The 18,666-nt window shown below is 40.3% G+C and overlaps 1 long non-coding RNA gene across 11 annotated transcripts in view; it reads right to left on the bottom strand.

The window, feature by feature from the left end:
- Positions 1-18,666, bottom strand: part of LOC123573636 (uncharacterized) — a 180,859-nt gene that overhangs the window by 72,410 nt on the left and 89,783 nt on the right. For 5 of the 11 annotated variants that reach the window (XR_010587027.1, XR_010587024.1, XR_010587026.1 and 2 more), the window contains 2 exons: positions 9,929-10,162; positions 9,178-9,833 (listed from right to left, as the gene is read on the bottom strand). The exons of 5 other annotated variants lie outside the window; for them this stretch is intronic. This is a non-coding gene — a long non-coding RNA (uncharacterized lncRNA). Of the gene's footprint in view, positions 1-9,177; positions 9,834-9,928; positions 10,163-14,950; positions 15,065-18,666 lie in introns of those variants that run through there. One more of the 11 variants, XR_012435142.1, reaches the window with a different exon arrangement.

The raw sequence follows: 18,666 nt of genomic DNA, 5'->3' as shown, positions 1-18,666 counted from the left end.
TTGGAGGTGGGGCCCAGTGGGAGGTGTTTGGGTCATGGAGGCAGATTCCTCATGAATGGCTTAGTGCCATTCTCACAGAGTGAGTTTGTTCTCGCTCTGATGAGACTAGATTAGTTCTCACAGGAATGGACTAGTTCCTGTCTAAGTAGGTTCTTATAAAATCAGGATGCCTCTTGGGTTTTCCCTTTTTGCACATATTAGCTTCCCCTCTGACCTTTCACCACGTTGTGATGCAGCACAAAGCCCTTACCAGAAGCTGAGCAGCTACTGCTGCCATGCCCTTGGAACTTCCCAACCAGCATAACTGTGAGCTAAATATACCTCTTTTCTTTGTAAATTAGTCTCACATACTCTGTTATAGCAACATGAAGTGATCTAAGACTTCCATGTTTTTTATATGTACAGTTGATCACTGAACAATGTGGGGGTTAGGGACACTGACCCCCTCTATGAAGTCGAAAATTTGTGTATAACTTTGACTCCCACAAAACTTAACTACTAATAGCCTACTGTTAACCAGTAGATCTTAACAATAACACAAATAGTTGACTGACAAACAGCTTGTATTTTATATGTACTATATACTGTATTCTTACAACAAAGTAAGCTAGAGAAAAGAAACTGTCATTAGAAAAATCATGAGGAAGAGAAAATATATTTACTCTTCATTAAGTGGAAGTGGGTCGTCATAAAGATCTTCATTCTCATTGTCTTCGCATTGAGTATGCTGATGAAGAAAAGGAAGAGGTGGGGTTGATCTTGCTATCTCATGGGTGGCAGAGGTGGAAGGGATGGAGGAGGTAGAAGGGGAGGCAGGAGAGGCAGGCACACTTGGTGTAACTTTACAGAAATACATGATAATTCCTGTCTGACATGTTTTGCTTTTTCATTTTTCCTAAAATGTTTCTATAATTCCAATCCTTCTTCCACTGTTTGCTTTAGTTTCTGTGTCTATATTATAGAAAGATCCATGTTGCAAAAGAAGTCAAAAGCAGTTTTGAGTCATCAGAACCCTTCTGCCAGCTTGTCTAATGTCAATTTATTTCCTGGCACTGCTTTTACTACATCTTCTTTCTCATCGTCAGGCACTGGTTCTCTGCACCAAATCATCTTGTGTTAATTCCTCTGATGTGGTGTCTGTTATCTCTTGAATTTCTTCACGATCCATATCTTAAAACCCTTCACGCGATCCCCAACCCTTTTTTTTTTTCTTTTTCATATCCACAATCTCTTTCATAATTTTCTTGACTGTCTCTGTTGCAAATCCTGTGAAGTCATGCACAACACCTGGACACAGTTTTCTCTGGCAGGAATTTGTTGTTTTGGGCTTCATGGCTATCACAGCTTTTACTGTAGCAATGCTGGTATCTTTAATGATGTAGTCCTTCCCTACTTTCATGTTATTCTATCGGGGTTTTCTTTCATAGTGTTGGCAATCCTTTCCATACAGTGCCTTGTGTAATCGGCCTTAAAGATCCTTATGATCCCTGGTCTAGAGGTTAAATTAGAGACATTGTGCTTGGGGGCAAGTAGACTACTTCTTCGCCTTCAGTGTTGAATTCATGGGGTGGCCAGGGACATTGTCCAATATCAAAAGAACTTTAAAAGGCAGTCCCCTACTGGCAAGGTACTTCCTGACTTCAGCGACAAAGCAATGATGGAACCAATCCAGAAAAAGGGTTCTCATTGTCTGGACCTTCTTGTTATACAACCAAAAGACTGGCAGCTGGTGTTTATTTTTTCCCTTCAAGGCTCAGGGGTTAGTAGCTTTTTATAGATAAGGCCAGTCCTGATTATAAACCTAACTGCATTTGCACACAACAGTAGAGGTAGCCTATCCCCTTCCTGCCTTAAATCCTGGTGCTCACTTCTCTTCCTTACTGATGCAGGTCCTTTGTGGCATTTGTTTCTAGAATAGGGTACTTTTATCTGCATTAAAAATCTGTTCAGGCAGATATCCTTTCTCTTCAGTGATTTTCTTAATGGCATCTGGGAACTTGTCTGCTGCCTCTTGGTTGGCAGAAGCTGCTTCTCCTGATACTATTTTTTGTTTTGTTTTGTTTTTGAGACAGAGTCTTGCTCTGTCACCCAAGCTGGAATGCAATGGCATGATCTTGGCTCACTGTAACCTCCACCTCCCAGGTTCAAGTGATTCTCCTGCCTCAGCCTCCTGAGTAGCTGGGATTATAGGTGTGTGCCACCACGCCTGACTAATATTTGTATTTTTAGTAGGGACAGGGTTTCACCATGTTGATCAGGCTGGTCTCGAACTCCTGATCTCAGGTGATCCACCCACCTTGGCCTCCCAAAGTGCTGAGATTATAGGCATGAGCCACCGTGCCCAGCTGATATCTTGACATTTTAAAATCCAAGACTCTTTCTAAAAGTATCACACCATCTTTTGCTGGCATTAAATTCTTCAGCTTTATATCCTGCACCTTTCTTTTTCCTTAAGTTGTCATATAATGACTTCTCTGTTTTCTCAAACCATATTAGAGTCTATAGATATGCTTTTCATATAGGAATCCTTCACTCACATAAAAACTTCATTTTCAATATGAGATAAAAAGGTATTTTTCAAAAAGTATAAGGGGTTTTTTTTGCACCTGCTGGTGTAGCTGCAGCAACCACTTCACAAATTTCTTTTCTTTTTTTACACTGGTCCTTATGCTGTATTCATTTATCTTGAAATGGTGGGCAACTGCAGCTGCAGATCTCAATCTGTGGCATATATCAAGCGATTCAGCTGTTTCTTGTTATGTCATGACTTTTCTCTGCTTCTTGGGAGCACTTCAAGCATCATTGGGGCACTTCATATACATCCCATAGTGTTATTCAAGGTTTTTGGTATTGCACTAAACATGATGAAAAATATGCAAGAACAACGAGAGATCACTTTTTACAGCGATACGTGATTTACTGGAGAACTGGACTGCTCACACAGAGATGATTAGCATCACACAGCATTTTAAATGGGTATTTGCCACATTTGAGCTCACTGCAATAACAAGAGGAAGTGGCTATGAAATTATTACAGTAGTACAGTATATACTACAGTTACTTTTATGCAGTTATGATTTATGTTGCATCTTTACATTTTTTAGATTTCTGTCTACTGGAAACAGCATGACGTATGATCTGTGTTTGTGTCAGATTGTCTAATGTCAATTTATTTGTAAATTTTGGTATATTTTAACTTTGTATAGTAAATTTGTGATATTTTATGTTAGTAAATGATAGAATAGACTAGTATTTACATATATTTTATGCATTCGTGACATGTATAGCTCTCTCTTAATTCTTTGATATTACTAGGCTATATGGTTCATCTATGAGTTTTTTCAAATTGTTGCAAATCTCAAAATAATTTTCCACTGTATTTATTGAAAAAAGTTCACATATAAGTGAACCCTCACAGTTCAAACCTGTGTTGCTCAGGAGTCAACTGGTTTCTCCTGGCTGCATGGTATTTCATACTCTGCATCCACAATATTTTATGTATTATTCTCTTAGCAATGGACACCTAATTTGGCTGCAATCTCTTGCTACTGTAAACAATACTGGGATGAAAACCTTTTATTTATTACCTCTCAGACTCTAGCCAACCCTTCTGAAGGCCAGGTTCCGCAAACTGCACTTCCCAGACTTCCTTGTCAGCTCACTTCTAGTTATGTTCTTCCAGTAGAAGGTACTGGCAGAAGATCACAAGACATGAGGTGGGGAAAAGGGACTCTTCCTGCTAACAGCCTCTACTGGCATTCTTCCATCAGCAGCAGGGAGCTAGGGTTGCAGCCTAGAGCTTCTTTCAGTATGCATAGCACCAGCAGCATCACACCGGCTCGGAGACGATAGCAGATGAGCTGTGTCCCTCAGCAGTCTGAGCACCAGCTGTGTACACTTTCAGTGGTTCATGTACCATCAGCCTTGTGGCACCTTCCTCTCAGAGGTCTGGGCACCAACCCCAGAGGTTCCCTCCTCAAAGTCCCTATGTTGTGGTCATACCACCTCTTTCCTTTTGTTCCCCCAGTTCCAAAAGTGATAGCTCCTATCCACGGTTATTAATCCCTGAATTACCCCAGTGTGCACTATGACCTCTTTTATCCTTCCAATACTTGTTTAATCAGCCCCCTGTATTGAATACTTACTTTTGAAATACCTAGCCTGACTTTTATTTTCTTGTCTGGATCCTGATTGATTCATCTCCTTGAATCTCTGTGCAATCATTTCAGGGAGAAAGGAGAATTATACTCAGAAGTGAGATAATCAGTTATAGGGAATATGCATGTGTAATTTTAAAAAATGTTGCTAAAGTCCTTGCAAGCATGGCTGCCATGCTTAAACTCCCTCATTAGTGAATAAGGGGCCTCATACTCTCACATTCTCATCAATATTTTATATTTGATCCACTTTCCTAATTTTTGACATTTGGGCATAAAGTGGTGACATGGTTTGGCTCTGTGTGCCCACCCAAATCTTATCTTGAATTGTAATCCCCACATGTGGAGGAAGGAACCTGGTGGGCAGTGATTGGATCATAGGAGTGGTTTCCTTCATGCTGTTTTCATGATAGTAAGGGAGTTCTTGGGAGATTTGATGGCTTAAAAGTGTCAGTTTCCTCTGCATTCTGTCTCTCCTGCAGCCATGTAAGACATACCTTGCTTTCTCTTCACCTTATGCCATAATTGTAAGTTCCCTGAGGCCTCTCCAGCCATGCAGAACTGTGAGTCAATGAAACCTCTTTTGTTTATAAATTACCCAGTCTCAGGCACTATCTTTATAGCAGTGTGAAACTGACTGATACAAGTGGTATTTCATCTTGGTTTTAGTTTGCCTTTTTCCTCAATTATTAGCAAGTTTTACTTTATTTTATTAATTAATTTTTTATTTTGAGTCAGGGTCTCACTCGGTCACCCAGGCTGTAGTGCAGTGGTGTTATCTCAGCTCACTACAGCCTCAACCTGAAGCAGTCCTCCCACCTCCGCCTCCCAAGTAGCTGGGACTACAGGTGCACCACCACACCTGGCTAATATTTGTATTTTTTGTAGAGACAGGATTTTGGCATGTTGCCCAGGCTGATCTTGAACTCCTGAGCTCAAGTGATCCACCTACCTCAGCTTCCCAAAGTGCTGGGATTGCAGGGATGTGTGAGCCACTGCACCTGCCTGAGAGTTTTACTTTAAAAAGTTGTTCCTCACTTTTACCCTGTTAGTGGGACTGTAAACTAGTTCAACCATTGTGGAAAACAGTGTGGCGATTCCTCAAGAATCTAGAACTAGAAATAGCATTTGACCCAGCTATCCCATTACTGGGGATATACCCAAAGGATTATAAGTCATGCTGCTATAAAGACACATGCACACGTATGTTTATTGTGCACTATTCACAATAGCAAAGACTTGGAATCAACCCAAATGTCCATCAGTGACAGACTGGATTAAGAAAATGTAGCACATATACACCATGGAATACTGTGCAGCCATAAAAAAGGATGAGTTCATGTCCTTTGTGGGGACATGGATGCAGCTGGAAACCATCATTCTCAGCAAACTATCGCAAGAACAGAACACCAAATACTGCACGTTCTCACTCATAGGTGGGAATTGAACAATGAGATCACTTGGACACAGGAAGGGGAGCATCACACACTGGGTCCTATTGTGGGGAGGGGGTGGGGGAAGGGATAGCATTAGGAGATATACTTAATGTAAATGACAAGTTAATGGGTGCAGCACACCAACATGGCACATGTATACATATGTAACAAACCTGCACGTTGTGCACATGTACCCTAGAACTTAAAGTATAAAAAAAAAAAGAACTTGTGGACACACACACACACACACAAATAAATAAATAAATAAATAAATAAATAAATAAATAAATATTAAAGGCAAATAATGAGAATAATTATAAATGATTCTAACAGTTTGTCAACAAGGTTTGATAATACATGTGCTTATAAAAATTAGCAAATGTTATTTTATGTATAAGCTTGATATTAAAATAAACATTTCCATAATTTGAAAAAAAAAAAGTTGTTCCTCAGTCTTCACATTCTTACCAATATATCTCCTTTGCTCATATGTTATTGTTTCCTATCTTTTTACTGCTAATTTATAAAAGTTTGCAATACAGTCTAGCTATTAAACCCTTGTTAATTTTAGACTTCACAAATATTTTATCTCAGTTTAGTGTATGTTAACTTCGACATGTGTACTTCTTCGAACAGAAATCCTGATTTGTATATAGTAAAATCCAATGGATTTTTGCTGAATTACTTTTGCTTTTTAAAACAGATTTACTTGAATTTAATTTTTTTTTTTTTTTTTTTTTTTTTATCTGAAACAGAGTCTTGCTGAGTCTCCCAGGCTGGAGTGCGGTGGTGCGATCTCGGCTCACTGCAAGCTCCACCTCCCGGGTTCACGCCATTCTCCTGCCTCAGCCTCCCGAGTAGCTGGGACTACAGACGCCCACCACCACGCCCGGCTAATTTTTTTATATTATTCAGTAGAGATGGTGTTAGCCAGGATGATCTTGATCTCCTGACCTCGTTATCCGCCCGTCTTGGCCTCCCAAAGTGCTAGGATTACAAGCGTGAGCCACCGCTCCTGGCAGATTTAATTTTTATGTTCTTTATCAGAGTTCAACATTTTTTTCTATAAAGTTCTTATGCATTCTTTGTCAGACTGATTCCCAGTTTCTATGTATTAATAGTTTTTATTGCTATTCTAAATATTTTATTTTGCATTATATTTTCTAGTTAGTTGTTGCTGCTAGGGAGGAATATATTTTATATTTGTGAATTTAATTTTTGCTCTGTTTACTATAGCATGCCAAAACTTGCTGGCATTAAGACAGCCATCTTATTTTGCTCATGTATTGTGGGGCTCAGGAATTTAGACACGAAACAGTGGGGACAGTTTGTCTCTGCTTCATGATGTTTGGGGCCTCAGCTGAGAAAACTTAGTGGCTGCAGGTGACTTGACAGCTGGGGGCTGGACTTCCCTGCAGGTGCCTTCACTCACATGCCTAGCGGTTGATACCGGCTGCGGAGTGGGACCTCAACTGATTTTTTAGGCAGAACACCTAGATGTGGACCGTTTGCTTTCTTCTCTTGGGCTACTTTGAGCTTCCTCACAATAATGATATCTGAGATCCTGGCATGCCAAGGGGAAGTTGCTAAGCTTTTTATGACCAAGTCTTGGATGTCATGATCAGGAATGTGCTGGTGAGAAAGACACCAGTATCACTTGGATGTTCAGTGATGACTCTCCTCTGCATGCCAGGGCTGGTGATACAGAAGGTGGTCACAGAGCTGGGTTCTTTAATAGCATGGCCAAGTACCAATAGCCATGTATTGGTACTTAATCATTGAGGGCCAGGTCAGAGGGGCAACCAAAGGCCTTTGACCTGTAGGGAGTTGTAGAGATGGTTAATTGAACATGTGTCCCTAGGGGTAAAATAGGCAGCAACAAGGGTACTGTTTAACATTAGTTGTAAGAATGAAGCAAGACTAAAGAAGCAGAAAGTTGAGAGTAGTTGTCCAAATAAAAATTCATGATCTTTTATACAGTTCCTGTCCTTGAGCCAATTTTCAGATCCAGAACCCATTGACTAAAGAAGTGTCTGGGTCCCTAGAAAGAAAGACCTTGCAATACCAATTATCTGTTGTAAAGATTTCCTCAGTGCCTCTACAAAGTAACCTACAGTCATATTCAAGGGGCTACATACACTGTGGAGATGGAAATAAACGCAGGTCTGGTGGACACAGAGTCTAAGTTGACATTGATTCCCAGAGACCTAAAGTGTCATCATGGTCTGTAACAAGTGGAGCATATGGGGAGAGTTAACAAATGGAGTCCTGGCCAAAGCCTGACATATTTTTCTTGTACCTGAATGTATTTGTGGTATTGACATACCTGGCAGTTGGAACCCTGGGCTCCACTGGGTCCCTGGCCTGTGAAGTAAAACTATCACAGTGGGGAAAGCCAAGTGGGAGCCTCTGAAATCTTCAAAGTAAGGAATTCTTGGGTCGAGGAATGAGATAAACATGTGGACTTGCATGTGAAGTATGTAAACCCAGTAGACAAAATGAGTTGGCCCAAATTTATGTTAGCTAACCTTTGTCAATGTGTCCACTGCAATACTGGCAAAATGCACACACAAAGTGGCCGTGGCAGTTGAGACAGAGATTGCACATGAGCCCAACAGCAGTGACTGCTACTCATCAAGGCCTGTCTAGCTATTAATACTTTCAATATTTAACCTGCCAACCACAGAGATAAATGTTAAGCCCCTGATATGGCAGGGTTCCTCAAAAAGACCAACTGGCCACTTGGTCACAAACTGACTTCACTGGGATTCTTCCATGTTGGAAATGCCAGCAGTTTCTTTTCACAGGAATACTTATTCCTGATAGGGATTTGCCTTTCCCACCTACAGGGAAGCACCACTACCTGGGAATGTATGGAATGCTTGTAGACATAGAATTCCACATAACATAACATCCAACCAGAGAACCAACTTTAACTGTAATATGAGAGCAAAAAGGTGGGCCCATGATTATGCAATTTATTAGTCATATTACACACTACTTCTCCCACACTGCCCAGAGGCTGCTGGGGTTTTAAAGTGTTAAGCAACTTGCTGAAGGGGCAACTGATGCAGTAGGTCACAAGCAGTACCCTATGAGATGCAGCACCGTCCTCCAGGAAGCAGAACATTTATTGAATCAGAGACCTCACTGTGGCACCACATTTTTATCAGGAACCGGCAGGTTCCCATGGGTCTGGAACCAAGGGATAGCAGTAGAATCGGCCCCACTTACTATCATTCCCAAAAATCTACTGGGGTACTCTGCAGATACCTGCCTGGGCTCGCTGAAGGTTGAGAAGCCCTCATTTCTAAAGGGGGCATGCGCTCACCCAGGGAAATAGCAAGAGATTCCTTGAAGTACAGGATACAGCTGCCCCTTGAATACTTTGGGATATTTATGTCCAGGGATCACCAAACAAGAAAAGAAATCATCACCTTGTCATAATTGACCCTAAAATGCATGAGGAAGAAGATTTCCTGGTATGATAGAGACAAGCAGGAATATGTAGCACTCAAGTGATTCAATTTGAGCATCTCTTGCCACTCTTTGCCCATATAAATGGAAACATGCAGCAGGCCTAGCCAGAGAAGTTCATGTTTAATGGGATATTCTACTCCAGAAAAACTGCCAAGGCCAACATAGAGTGAAGAGAATTTAGAATGGATAGTGGAGGAGAAAGATGATGAGTTCCAGCTGTAGCCTGGAGACCAACTGCAGAGACAGGGGCTTTATTTTGTCTCTGAAGTATCCCTCAGGAAATTAGGTCCACCAGAGCCCTTGAGGAGCTAGCTATTTCCAAATATCTTGGAGAAAAGACTCGCTGACCAGAAGAAAGAAGGTGACTACTCGGCAGCCTCCAGTTGTCTGCTTCTCCAGGATTCACCTCAGTGTTCAAGCCACGTTCAAATTCTTCTTGGAGAGACCCTGGTTCATGACTGAGCAAGGCAGTGGTAGCAGAGGTTAGGTCCTTATTTGGGTGGTGTCCAGCCAGCAACTGAACATGGCAGTGGTGTAAGGGCCTCGTCCTTTGTTTACTGTGCAATCCTCCTCCAATGGGCAGTCATTACTGTGAAACTTCCTGCTGGGCTGGCACAGACATTGTAAGGTCTTCATCATGTTCTGATGATTCCCTCTTCTCAGTCTTGCTTCCTCAGTTTCTCTTTCACAGGACTTACTCTTCAGTAAAATATTTGCACTCTTAATTCCATCTCAGTTTCTGCCTTCCAGAGAGCCTAACCTGCAATACATTTCATTCATTTTTGTAACCAGATGACTTAGCATAGTACCTGGAACATAATAGGTGCTCAATAAATATGTGATAACAGGGCTCACTTTATTTACTGCAGTCTATGGCAAACTGTTTACCTAGTCATGGTCTAGTAACATGGCAAGGCAAACAAATTTCCTTTCTCCTTTTTTACTTTTATCTTCTGATTCAAGAAACCTTTAAGGATTTGAATGCAGCAAAGGTGATGATGTTTTTGTTGGCTTTTTATTCATTAAAATGAGACACAATCTAATTCTTCCAAGTCATTTACAATTTTCTGAGGCAGAACGTTTTCCAGGCTGGGAAAAGAAGACAAATTTGTATTTACATCACAGGGCATTTTCACCAGATATTTTTCTCAAATGACTAATGATGTGTTCATCACAGCCAGTCAAATTTGAGATGCTACCCATAGGGACAAGACAGTAGAAATAGCCCATCAGCCAAAAAAACCACATAAAAGCCTTCAGTGCAACTCTGAAGCCACCCACGCAGCTGCCTAAGCAATCAGTCAGGGCACAGAGGCAGGAACTCAACTCATGTGGTGGCTAAAAGACTGTTTGAAGAGCTTGGCAAAAGCTTGTGGATTTCATAAAGGGGCTTTTAAAATGAGAAACAAAAAATGATTTAGATCAGCTGCCCCCACTGCAAATCCAGTTTCCTGTGTCACTTTGTGGACAGCTTTGCCACTATATATGAGGCTTTGCTTCAGAGAACTAATATAAATAGCACTATCAAAATGTACTGCACAGAACGAGAGCAATTCTGAGAGCACCTCTAGACAGATGAGAATCGTCTATCTCTGGGTCAAAGTATTTAAAAGGAAAAAACTTGGGCAATTGTTTTTATCTCAGGGATGAGAAGAAATGCCCCAACAAATTTTCTTTCAGCTTACTAGTGACAAAGTGAGTGAAAAGCTGACCTCTGTACTAAAAACCTGACACATTCTCTACAGCAATGGTTCCCAGGGGCGTCAAGTTCATGTACCTTGCAAAGCAGAATCAACATTTGAGGAACCTTACAGAACGGCTGTAAATTCCCACCGTACCCTTTGTAGTCCTACTAAAAGTCCTACAGTCATTTTTGAGTGTGAATTTTGGAGTGATTTATAGCAATCATTTGAGTGAAGCACTATGCAAAAACCCGTGAAGTCTGCTAATGCATACACCTGGCTCTCACCTTGGCCAGCATGCCAATCTTGAACTTCCTCTTGGACAGAGGCCACCCATTATTATGAGTTGTGCTAAAGCCTGGAGTGGTTTTGAGATTGAAAGTAAATGCAGTTGAAGATCGGGGCTATACACTCCTGTTCACTTGAGACATAAAGAACCTGGTATGTGTGTATGTAAGCCCTCCATCCTACCCTTCTAGGAGAGAGAAAATAATTTGGTGTTCTTCTACCACTCAATTTATATTCAAATTAAAACATAATAATTTTTCCTGTGTGGAATTTCCTTGCTGTTTTGTTTTGTCAGGCAAAAGAAACTCATTTAATTAAAAGAACCCTTAAACATATAAAGCACAATTGACTTCATCTAAAGAGAATTGTTTTCACATGTTCATGTATGTATTTGTAATTTATACTAAATACAAACAAACATCCTGTTTTGTTGCCACATTAAACAACTGCTGCATATGTCTTCTGACTTATTTCTGGGGACACAGAGTGAATTTTGCAAGTAAATTCAATTTCATGTGCTAAATACATCTCTTTTAAAAGGTGAATGAATTGACTTCAATGGAAGCTTCTGATACAAGCCCTCTAAATGCAAAATGCTAGGGGAACTTTGCAAATCCGTTACCTATAATACTATACGGTACCTCTAATTTCTAAAACCCACATTGCAAATGGTTAAAACACATACATGCAATAGACTATGGTTTTAACCAGCATTGGGTTTTCAAAGGTTTAAATGTTACATAGCAGCAAAAAAAGAAAAAAAAAGGGAGAAATGGTGAGAAGTTGCATTTTTGAGAATTGAATATGTGCCAAACATTTATGAGGCACATTATGTAGTTTCTGGTAGCCATACAAAGAGGGTAGCTAGTCCAGTTAGTTGCTCATCATGTTTATCAACACATACTGTATTACACTTCTTGGGAGTCAACTGCAATTTCTGCTGGAAAACTGTGCTAATGAGAAGTCTACTTTTTCCTAGTATCAATTAAAAGAAAATCTTCATATCAGATGCACATACTTTTTAAAATAATTTAGTGAGCATAATACTCATGCCATACCAAGTATACAAAACAGTGTTTTGGCACCTTTTGTTAATATCAATAGTTTGAACAGATTATTTCTGAGTGACAAGAAATTAATCAGTACATGATTGGCTGGAAAGCATAATATAACTCAATAAGAAATTCCAATTCTGAAGACTGGAGGTATTATTAGATGTCATAAAGAGAACACCTGGGAAGTTACAAGATCTCATCCGAAGCTATCTATATGAGAAAGATGATGGCCCAGTTACCTACTGATGCATAACAAACTACCCCAAATACTGGTGGCTTAAAACAATTTATTAGTAGTAGTATGTCTCACTCTGGGTCTATTGTGTCTATTTTGTGGGTTAGAATTTGGACAGGGTACAGTGGGGACTGCTTGTCTCTGCTCAACAATGTCTGGGATAATTCAAATGGCTAGGGGCTGGAAGAGATGGGAAAAGGGTCCAGCCATCTCTCTCTTTCTCTCCATCTCTCTCTCTTTTCAAGCCTATGTGGCTACCTAGTGTCCCCTCACTATATGGTAGCAGGCCTGTCAGACTTCTCACATGGTAACTGAGAGTCCAAGAGCACCAGACAGACTGGCATGGCATTTCTTCTGCCATACTTCGGTGGTCAAAGCAGTCACTCGTCAGCACAAGGTCAGGAGGAGGGCGACCAGATCACACCTCACAGTTCTCAAGGTATAGATAATCATGGAATTATGGCCCTTTTTAGTGAACCACAGATGAATGATAGAGATATTTAAAATTTTCAGGCATAAAAAGTCATGATTTCTTTTTAAGAGTATTTCCGATGGAGGCCGGGCACAGTGGCTCACACCTGTAATCCCAGCACTTTGGGAGGCCAAGGTGGACAGATCACTTCAGGTCAGCAGTTCGAGACCAACCTGGCCAACATGCCAAAACTCTATCTTTACTAAAAATACAAAAATTAGCCAGGTGTGGTGGCACGCAACCGTAATTGCAGCTTCTTGAGAGGCAAGGCACAAGAATTGCTTGAATCTGGGAGGCAGAGGTTGCAGTGAGCCGAGATTGTGCCACTGCACTGCAGCCTGGGTGACAGAGCAAGACTGTCTCAAAAAATAAAAATAAGAGTATTTCAGATAAAACAAAAATTACTTGAGTTGTCCAGACACTTATATGCATTCTGAACTCACATGAATAAGCACATTTCAAAAATATTATATTGGATCTCACTTATTTTATCCTAAATCTTTGTCCTTACTATTTTGGGTTTCTATGTCTTGATATTTAATAGCAATGACATTTAAAGCACAATATTTTAATCCACAACAATAGCATTATTTTCTCCTCCAATGTAAAATAACCGACCGACAAAGGCAATCTATTAGGAATACCTATTGTGGCTTCAAACAATCTTTCTGAAGATTTTGTATTCACATCAGCCTTTAAGAAAGTGAAGTTTTTAGAAACACTACATAATAATTTAACAACAGAATTACACATCTGAGTTTAAAGGAATGTTGAACCAGCTGTTTAAATGTGAAATAAATCTGTTCCTACCAATAATCCTATAAATACACTTTAAAAACCACATACTATCTACCTAAGTAAAAGCAAACTCAAGTAATGATGCAGAACGTGGGTGCCCTGTCAGTAGGGAGACTCCTGGCAATGTGAAATCAGAATGGTTGCTTAAACTTCATGAATGGATCAGAGAGCACCAGTTCCCCAGCCCCACAATCTCCCATGTAAGATCTCTTGCTTGGCATAGAGCTGCCTGCTCTGTCCGATATTCAGTTTTTCTCAACAAATGTGTCTTGAGAATCAGAATCAGGTTCTGTGCTGGAAACTGAATATTAAATGACATGGTCAGTGCTCTGGTGGGAATGTCAGTCCAATGTTGATTTTCTATTTCCCATGTTCCTTGTCCTCCTTGAAGCAGATCATGGCAAACTTTCCCCATTGCTCATTCGATATGTTTGTTGAGTGGTATTCTGCCCCAGTTATGTGAACCACTTGTAAACAAAAACAAAAAGATGCCACGGTTCCATAGGTCCTATGTTAGTTTCCTAGGGCTGCCATAACAAGGTACCATAAACCAGGTGGCTCAAACAACAGAAATTCATTATCTCACAGTTTTGGAGGCTGGAAGTCTGAGGTCAAGGTGTCAGCAGGAGTGGTTCCTCCTGATGGCTATGAAGGAGAAACTGTTCCATGCCCCTCTTCTAGCTTCTGGTAATTTGCTGGCAGTCTTTGGCATTCCTTGGTTTGTAGATCTCTGTCTTTATTTTCACATGGTACTCTCTATCTGCATGTCTGTGTTAAATTTTCTGTTTTATAAGGACACCAGTCATACAGGATTAGGAACCCGCCCTACTCTAGTATGACCTCATCTTAATTACATCTGCAATAATCTTATTCCAAATAAGGTCACATTCTGAGGTGCTGAGGGTTGGGACTTCAACGTATGGATTTTGAGGGGACACAATTCAACGCATAACACGTCCTCAGTAGTCATAATTACAGAGCAATGACCCTCTGTGCCTCATAAATAAAGCAAATGTACTTTTCTCTCAAGAATGAGAATATATAGGGACAGAATTATTACAATAGTCAGCCAGTTTTTGAGTACTATCAACTTTGTTCTGCATGTGGCCTAGGCAGGGATAATTTAGAAACAATATTTTATGCAAAAGAAAGTAGAAGGCCGGGCATGGTGGCTCACACCTGTAATCTCAGCACTTTGGGAGGCTGAGGCAGGCAGATCACGAGGTCAGGAGATCAAGACCATCCTGGCTAACACGGTGAAAACCCATCTCTACTAAAAATCAAAAACAAAAAGAGAGAGAAAGAAAGTAGAAAGATTCCTAGAGTGTCTGAAATTTATTCACTTACCATACGTTTACTGGGCATTGTTCTGAGCACCGAGGACACAGCTGTGAGCCACGTGGACAAAAATCTCTCCCTTCATATCACATTCAAATGAAGGGAGACAGCAATAAACAAAACTAGCAAGTAAATCACAGTACTTTAGTAGGCATCAAATGCTATGAAACCGAGGTAAGGTGGTTGGGAAATACAGGGGCTGGGGAGGAGGCTGACATTTTAAGCAGGGTAGTTAGGGAGGCCTCGCCTAGAAGGTGCCATTTGAACAAGTAGAGGAAGGGGGTGAGGGACCATCTATGTAGGTGGCTGGGAAAGGCTGCAGACAGAGAAAACAGCTGAACAACTGGTGGGGTGGGAGTAAGGCTGATAAGTTTAAGGAAAGCAAGGAAGACAGTGTGACTGGGCAATGAGTGAGAATGAGAGCAGTTGGTGGATAAGATCAAGGAGACATAGAGCCAGATGATAAAGCGACGTGTGGCCCATTGTAAGGATTTCGTATTTTCTCTAAGTAAAGTAGGAAGCCATTGGAAAGTTCTGAGTAGAGGAGTGATGTGATCTGACTTGGATTGCTTTAGGATCACACTAGTTTTAAAGGGGACAAGGAAGGAAGCAAGGAGAAGCACGAGGAAGCTGTTGACATAGTCCAGGTGAGAGATGTTGGTGTCTGGGGCCAGGATGATGTAGGTGTAGGTGGTGAGGAATATTTTAAATCTACATATATTTTGAAAGGAAGGCCAATTATATTGGAGATGCGTTGAGATAGGGCATGAAAAGAAGGAAGGAAGCAAAGGAAGAAGGAATGCAGGAAGGAAGGGAGGATAACTCCAAAATTTTTGGCCTGTGTCAAATGGCAAATTATCTTCACCTTTCATTGGTATCAATTAATTCTTTTATCTAAATGAGATGAATAACAAATCATGAATACATCCATCCATCCATGAATATAATGTTATGAGAGTACATTTAAAATGTTTAACATGAGTTGCCTTAAGAAAGGGTAGCTGTCTGGGCATGGTGGGTCATGCATGTAGTTCCAGCTACTTGGGATGCTGAGGCATGAGAACCATTTGAACCCAGGAGGCAGAGGTTGCAGTGAGCTGAGATCGTGCCACTGCACTCCAGACTGGGTGATAGAGTGAGACTATGTCTCAAAAAAAAAAAAAAAAAGAAAAAAAAGGAAAAAAAAAGAGAGAGAAGGGTGGCTGAGAGCAGGAATAGGAGGGAGATTCTTCCCTGCCTCCACTTTTGTATCTCCAAATGTCAAACCATTGAAATGTCCTTATGAATACAGTCAACATTTTAAAATTTCCCTGGCAGGTGTGTGGAAGCTTGTACAGCAGGAGAGCTTCAGGACAAGCTGCCGGTTACTTTTTCCTCCAGTGTCCCTGTCCCGATCTCCTGCTCGTTGTCCCATGACTCGCTCTTCTGAGGCAATGCTTAATTCAGCAGTATATAAACCAAAATTAGAATGACTCAGAGAACAGGACCCCTAAGCATTACAGTTTATATCATTATGAAGCAAATTTTTCCATGCAAGTTTCTTTAGATCAGTTCAAAAACAGTGTCTGCATTTTAAGAAACCATAAGCTACTGTTAACATCTGATTTATAATAGAGGCCCATTCTCCTAACCTGATAAATTTATATCTTGGTGAGTGGATTAGATCTCATTATGTGCTACTGTATATATTGTGGAAGTAACGTTGATTAATGAAATAGATACATTTTCTCTTACCTGAATGCTAAATGTATTTTATTTTATATAAAACTTCATGCCATCCAGCCTAGCTCCATTAACTTTGCAGTACACTTTTTATATGTAAATCATAAAATCATCTGAACCTCTAACACTTAGGGACCAATTTCAAGAACATACATCGATCCAAGATGTGTTCCATGATGCTTTTCAAACTTCATGACTTTAACAAACAGTTTTTTGGAAATATATGACTAAATTATTTTCCTTACTCTTTTTAGAGGTCTAAAATCAGCCAAATTTTTACTTTTTATGTTTCTTGGTCTAGGAATCTAGTCATGGAATCAACAAAGTTGAGTAGACAGAGAGTTTATTATTATTTTTTTTAACAAATATAAGTCATCTAGGTTGTAGCTCCTATGCCTTATGAATACAAACCTTTCATTTCTGCCTCAAGCTTAGAAATAAGATATAAGAAGCAAAGTGAATGGATGCTACACTTAGCTATTTGGGTGAGGTTTGTTGTGTCTAGTAGACTATTAGCTTGCTTTCTGTATCTTGGTAAAGAAATTATTAGGATATTACCTTCTAAAGAAATTGTGCTTTTCTTAGCTTGGTAAAGAAATTATTAGGATATTGCCTTCTAAAGATGAACTGCACACTAAAACAGGTACAATGACTCTCTATGAAAGTCAAGGGCTCTGGTACCAACTAGCTTTGTAAACCCTGATTACGCTGCTTACACATCTTGGAGAATTATTCCCTATGTATAAAATAAGAGGTTTTGATTAGACAGCCTGTAACTGCCCTTTTAGATTTTAGTTTCTATAATATTTAATATTTTAGAAAGAAGCACATGAGATTCTGTTCATTTAGAATCTTAGTTCTACTCTGTCATAAAACTATTTACAAGGCCCTAGGTAAAAGGGTTTCTGTGACAAACACTAGTAATGCCCACTTGCTGTGGTCTGTGTGTTTGTATCCACACCAGAATTCATATGTTGAAACATAATCATCCATGTGATGGTATTAGGAGGATGGTATCACCTTTGGGAGGTGATTAGGTCATGAGGGTGGAGCCTTCATGATTGGGATTTGTATCCTTACAAAAGAACCCCAGAGAGCTAGCTTGCCCCTTCCATCATGTAAGGACATAGCCAGAAGACATCATCTATGAAGGCAAGCTCCACCAGACACAAAATCTGCCATTCTCTTGACCTTGGACTTACCAACCTCCAGAACTGTAAGAAATAAATTTCTATTGTTTATAAGCTACCCATCCTCTTGTATTTTGTTATGCCAGCCCAAATGGAAATAATACCCCATTCAACAGCTGCTCTCTCCTTCCTTACTAAGAGAACCCCGATTTAATGTGTGCCTACAGTGTGTTTAGCCAAAATAATGCATTTTCAGACACCATTGCTCATGGGGTGATCAGGAGATGGAAGTAGTAGTCACTGGTTGAGGCCTCTAGTAAAGCTTTTTAAAAGAAAGTATCACGCCTGTAATCCCAGCACTTTGGGAGGCCAAGGAGGGTAGATCACAAGGTCAGGAGATTGAGACCATCCTGACTAACACGGTGAAACCCCATCTCTACTAAAAATACAAAAAATTAGGCATGGTGGCAGGCACCTGTAGTCTCACCTACTCAGGAGGCTGAGGCAGAAGAATGGCATGAACCTGGGAGATGGAGCTTGCAGTGAGCCAAGATCGCACCACTGCACCCCAGCCTGGGTGAAAGAGTGAGACTCCATCTCTAAATAAATAAAATAAAGTAAAATAATAAAATAAAAAAGAAAGTAGACTCCCAAGATAATGGCAAGATAAGTTACAGACAGGGAGAGAATACTTGCAAAAGACTTATCTGATAAAGCACTGTTATCCAAACTATACTAAGAACTCTTGAAGCTCAACAATAAGAAAATTAACAACTTGATGTAAACATGGACAAAAGACTGAACAGACACCTTGCCGAAGAAGATGTGGCAAATAGGCATATAAAATGATGCTTCACATAGCATATCATTAAA

This window comes from Macaca fascicularis, chromosome 5 (genome assembly GCF_037993035.2).
Source record: "Macaca fascicularis isolate 582-1 chromosome 5, T2T-MFA8v1.1".
Classification (NCBI taxonomy): Eukaryota; Metazoa; Chordata; class Mammalia; order Primates; family Cercopithecidae; genus Macaca; species Macaca fascicularis.
The sequence above is the reverse complement of the archived record's forward strand: the minus strand, read 5'-3'. Positions and strand labels throughout refer to the sequence as shown.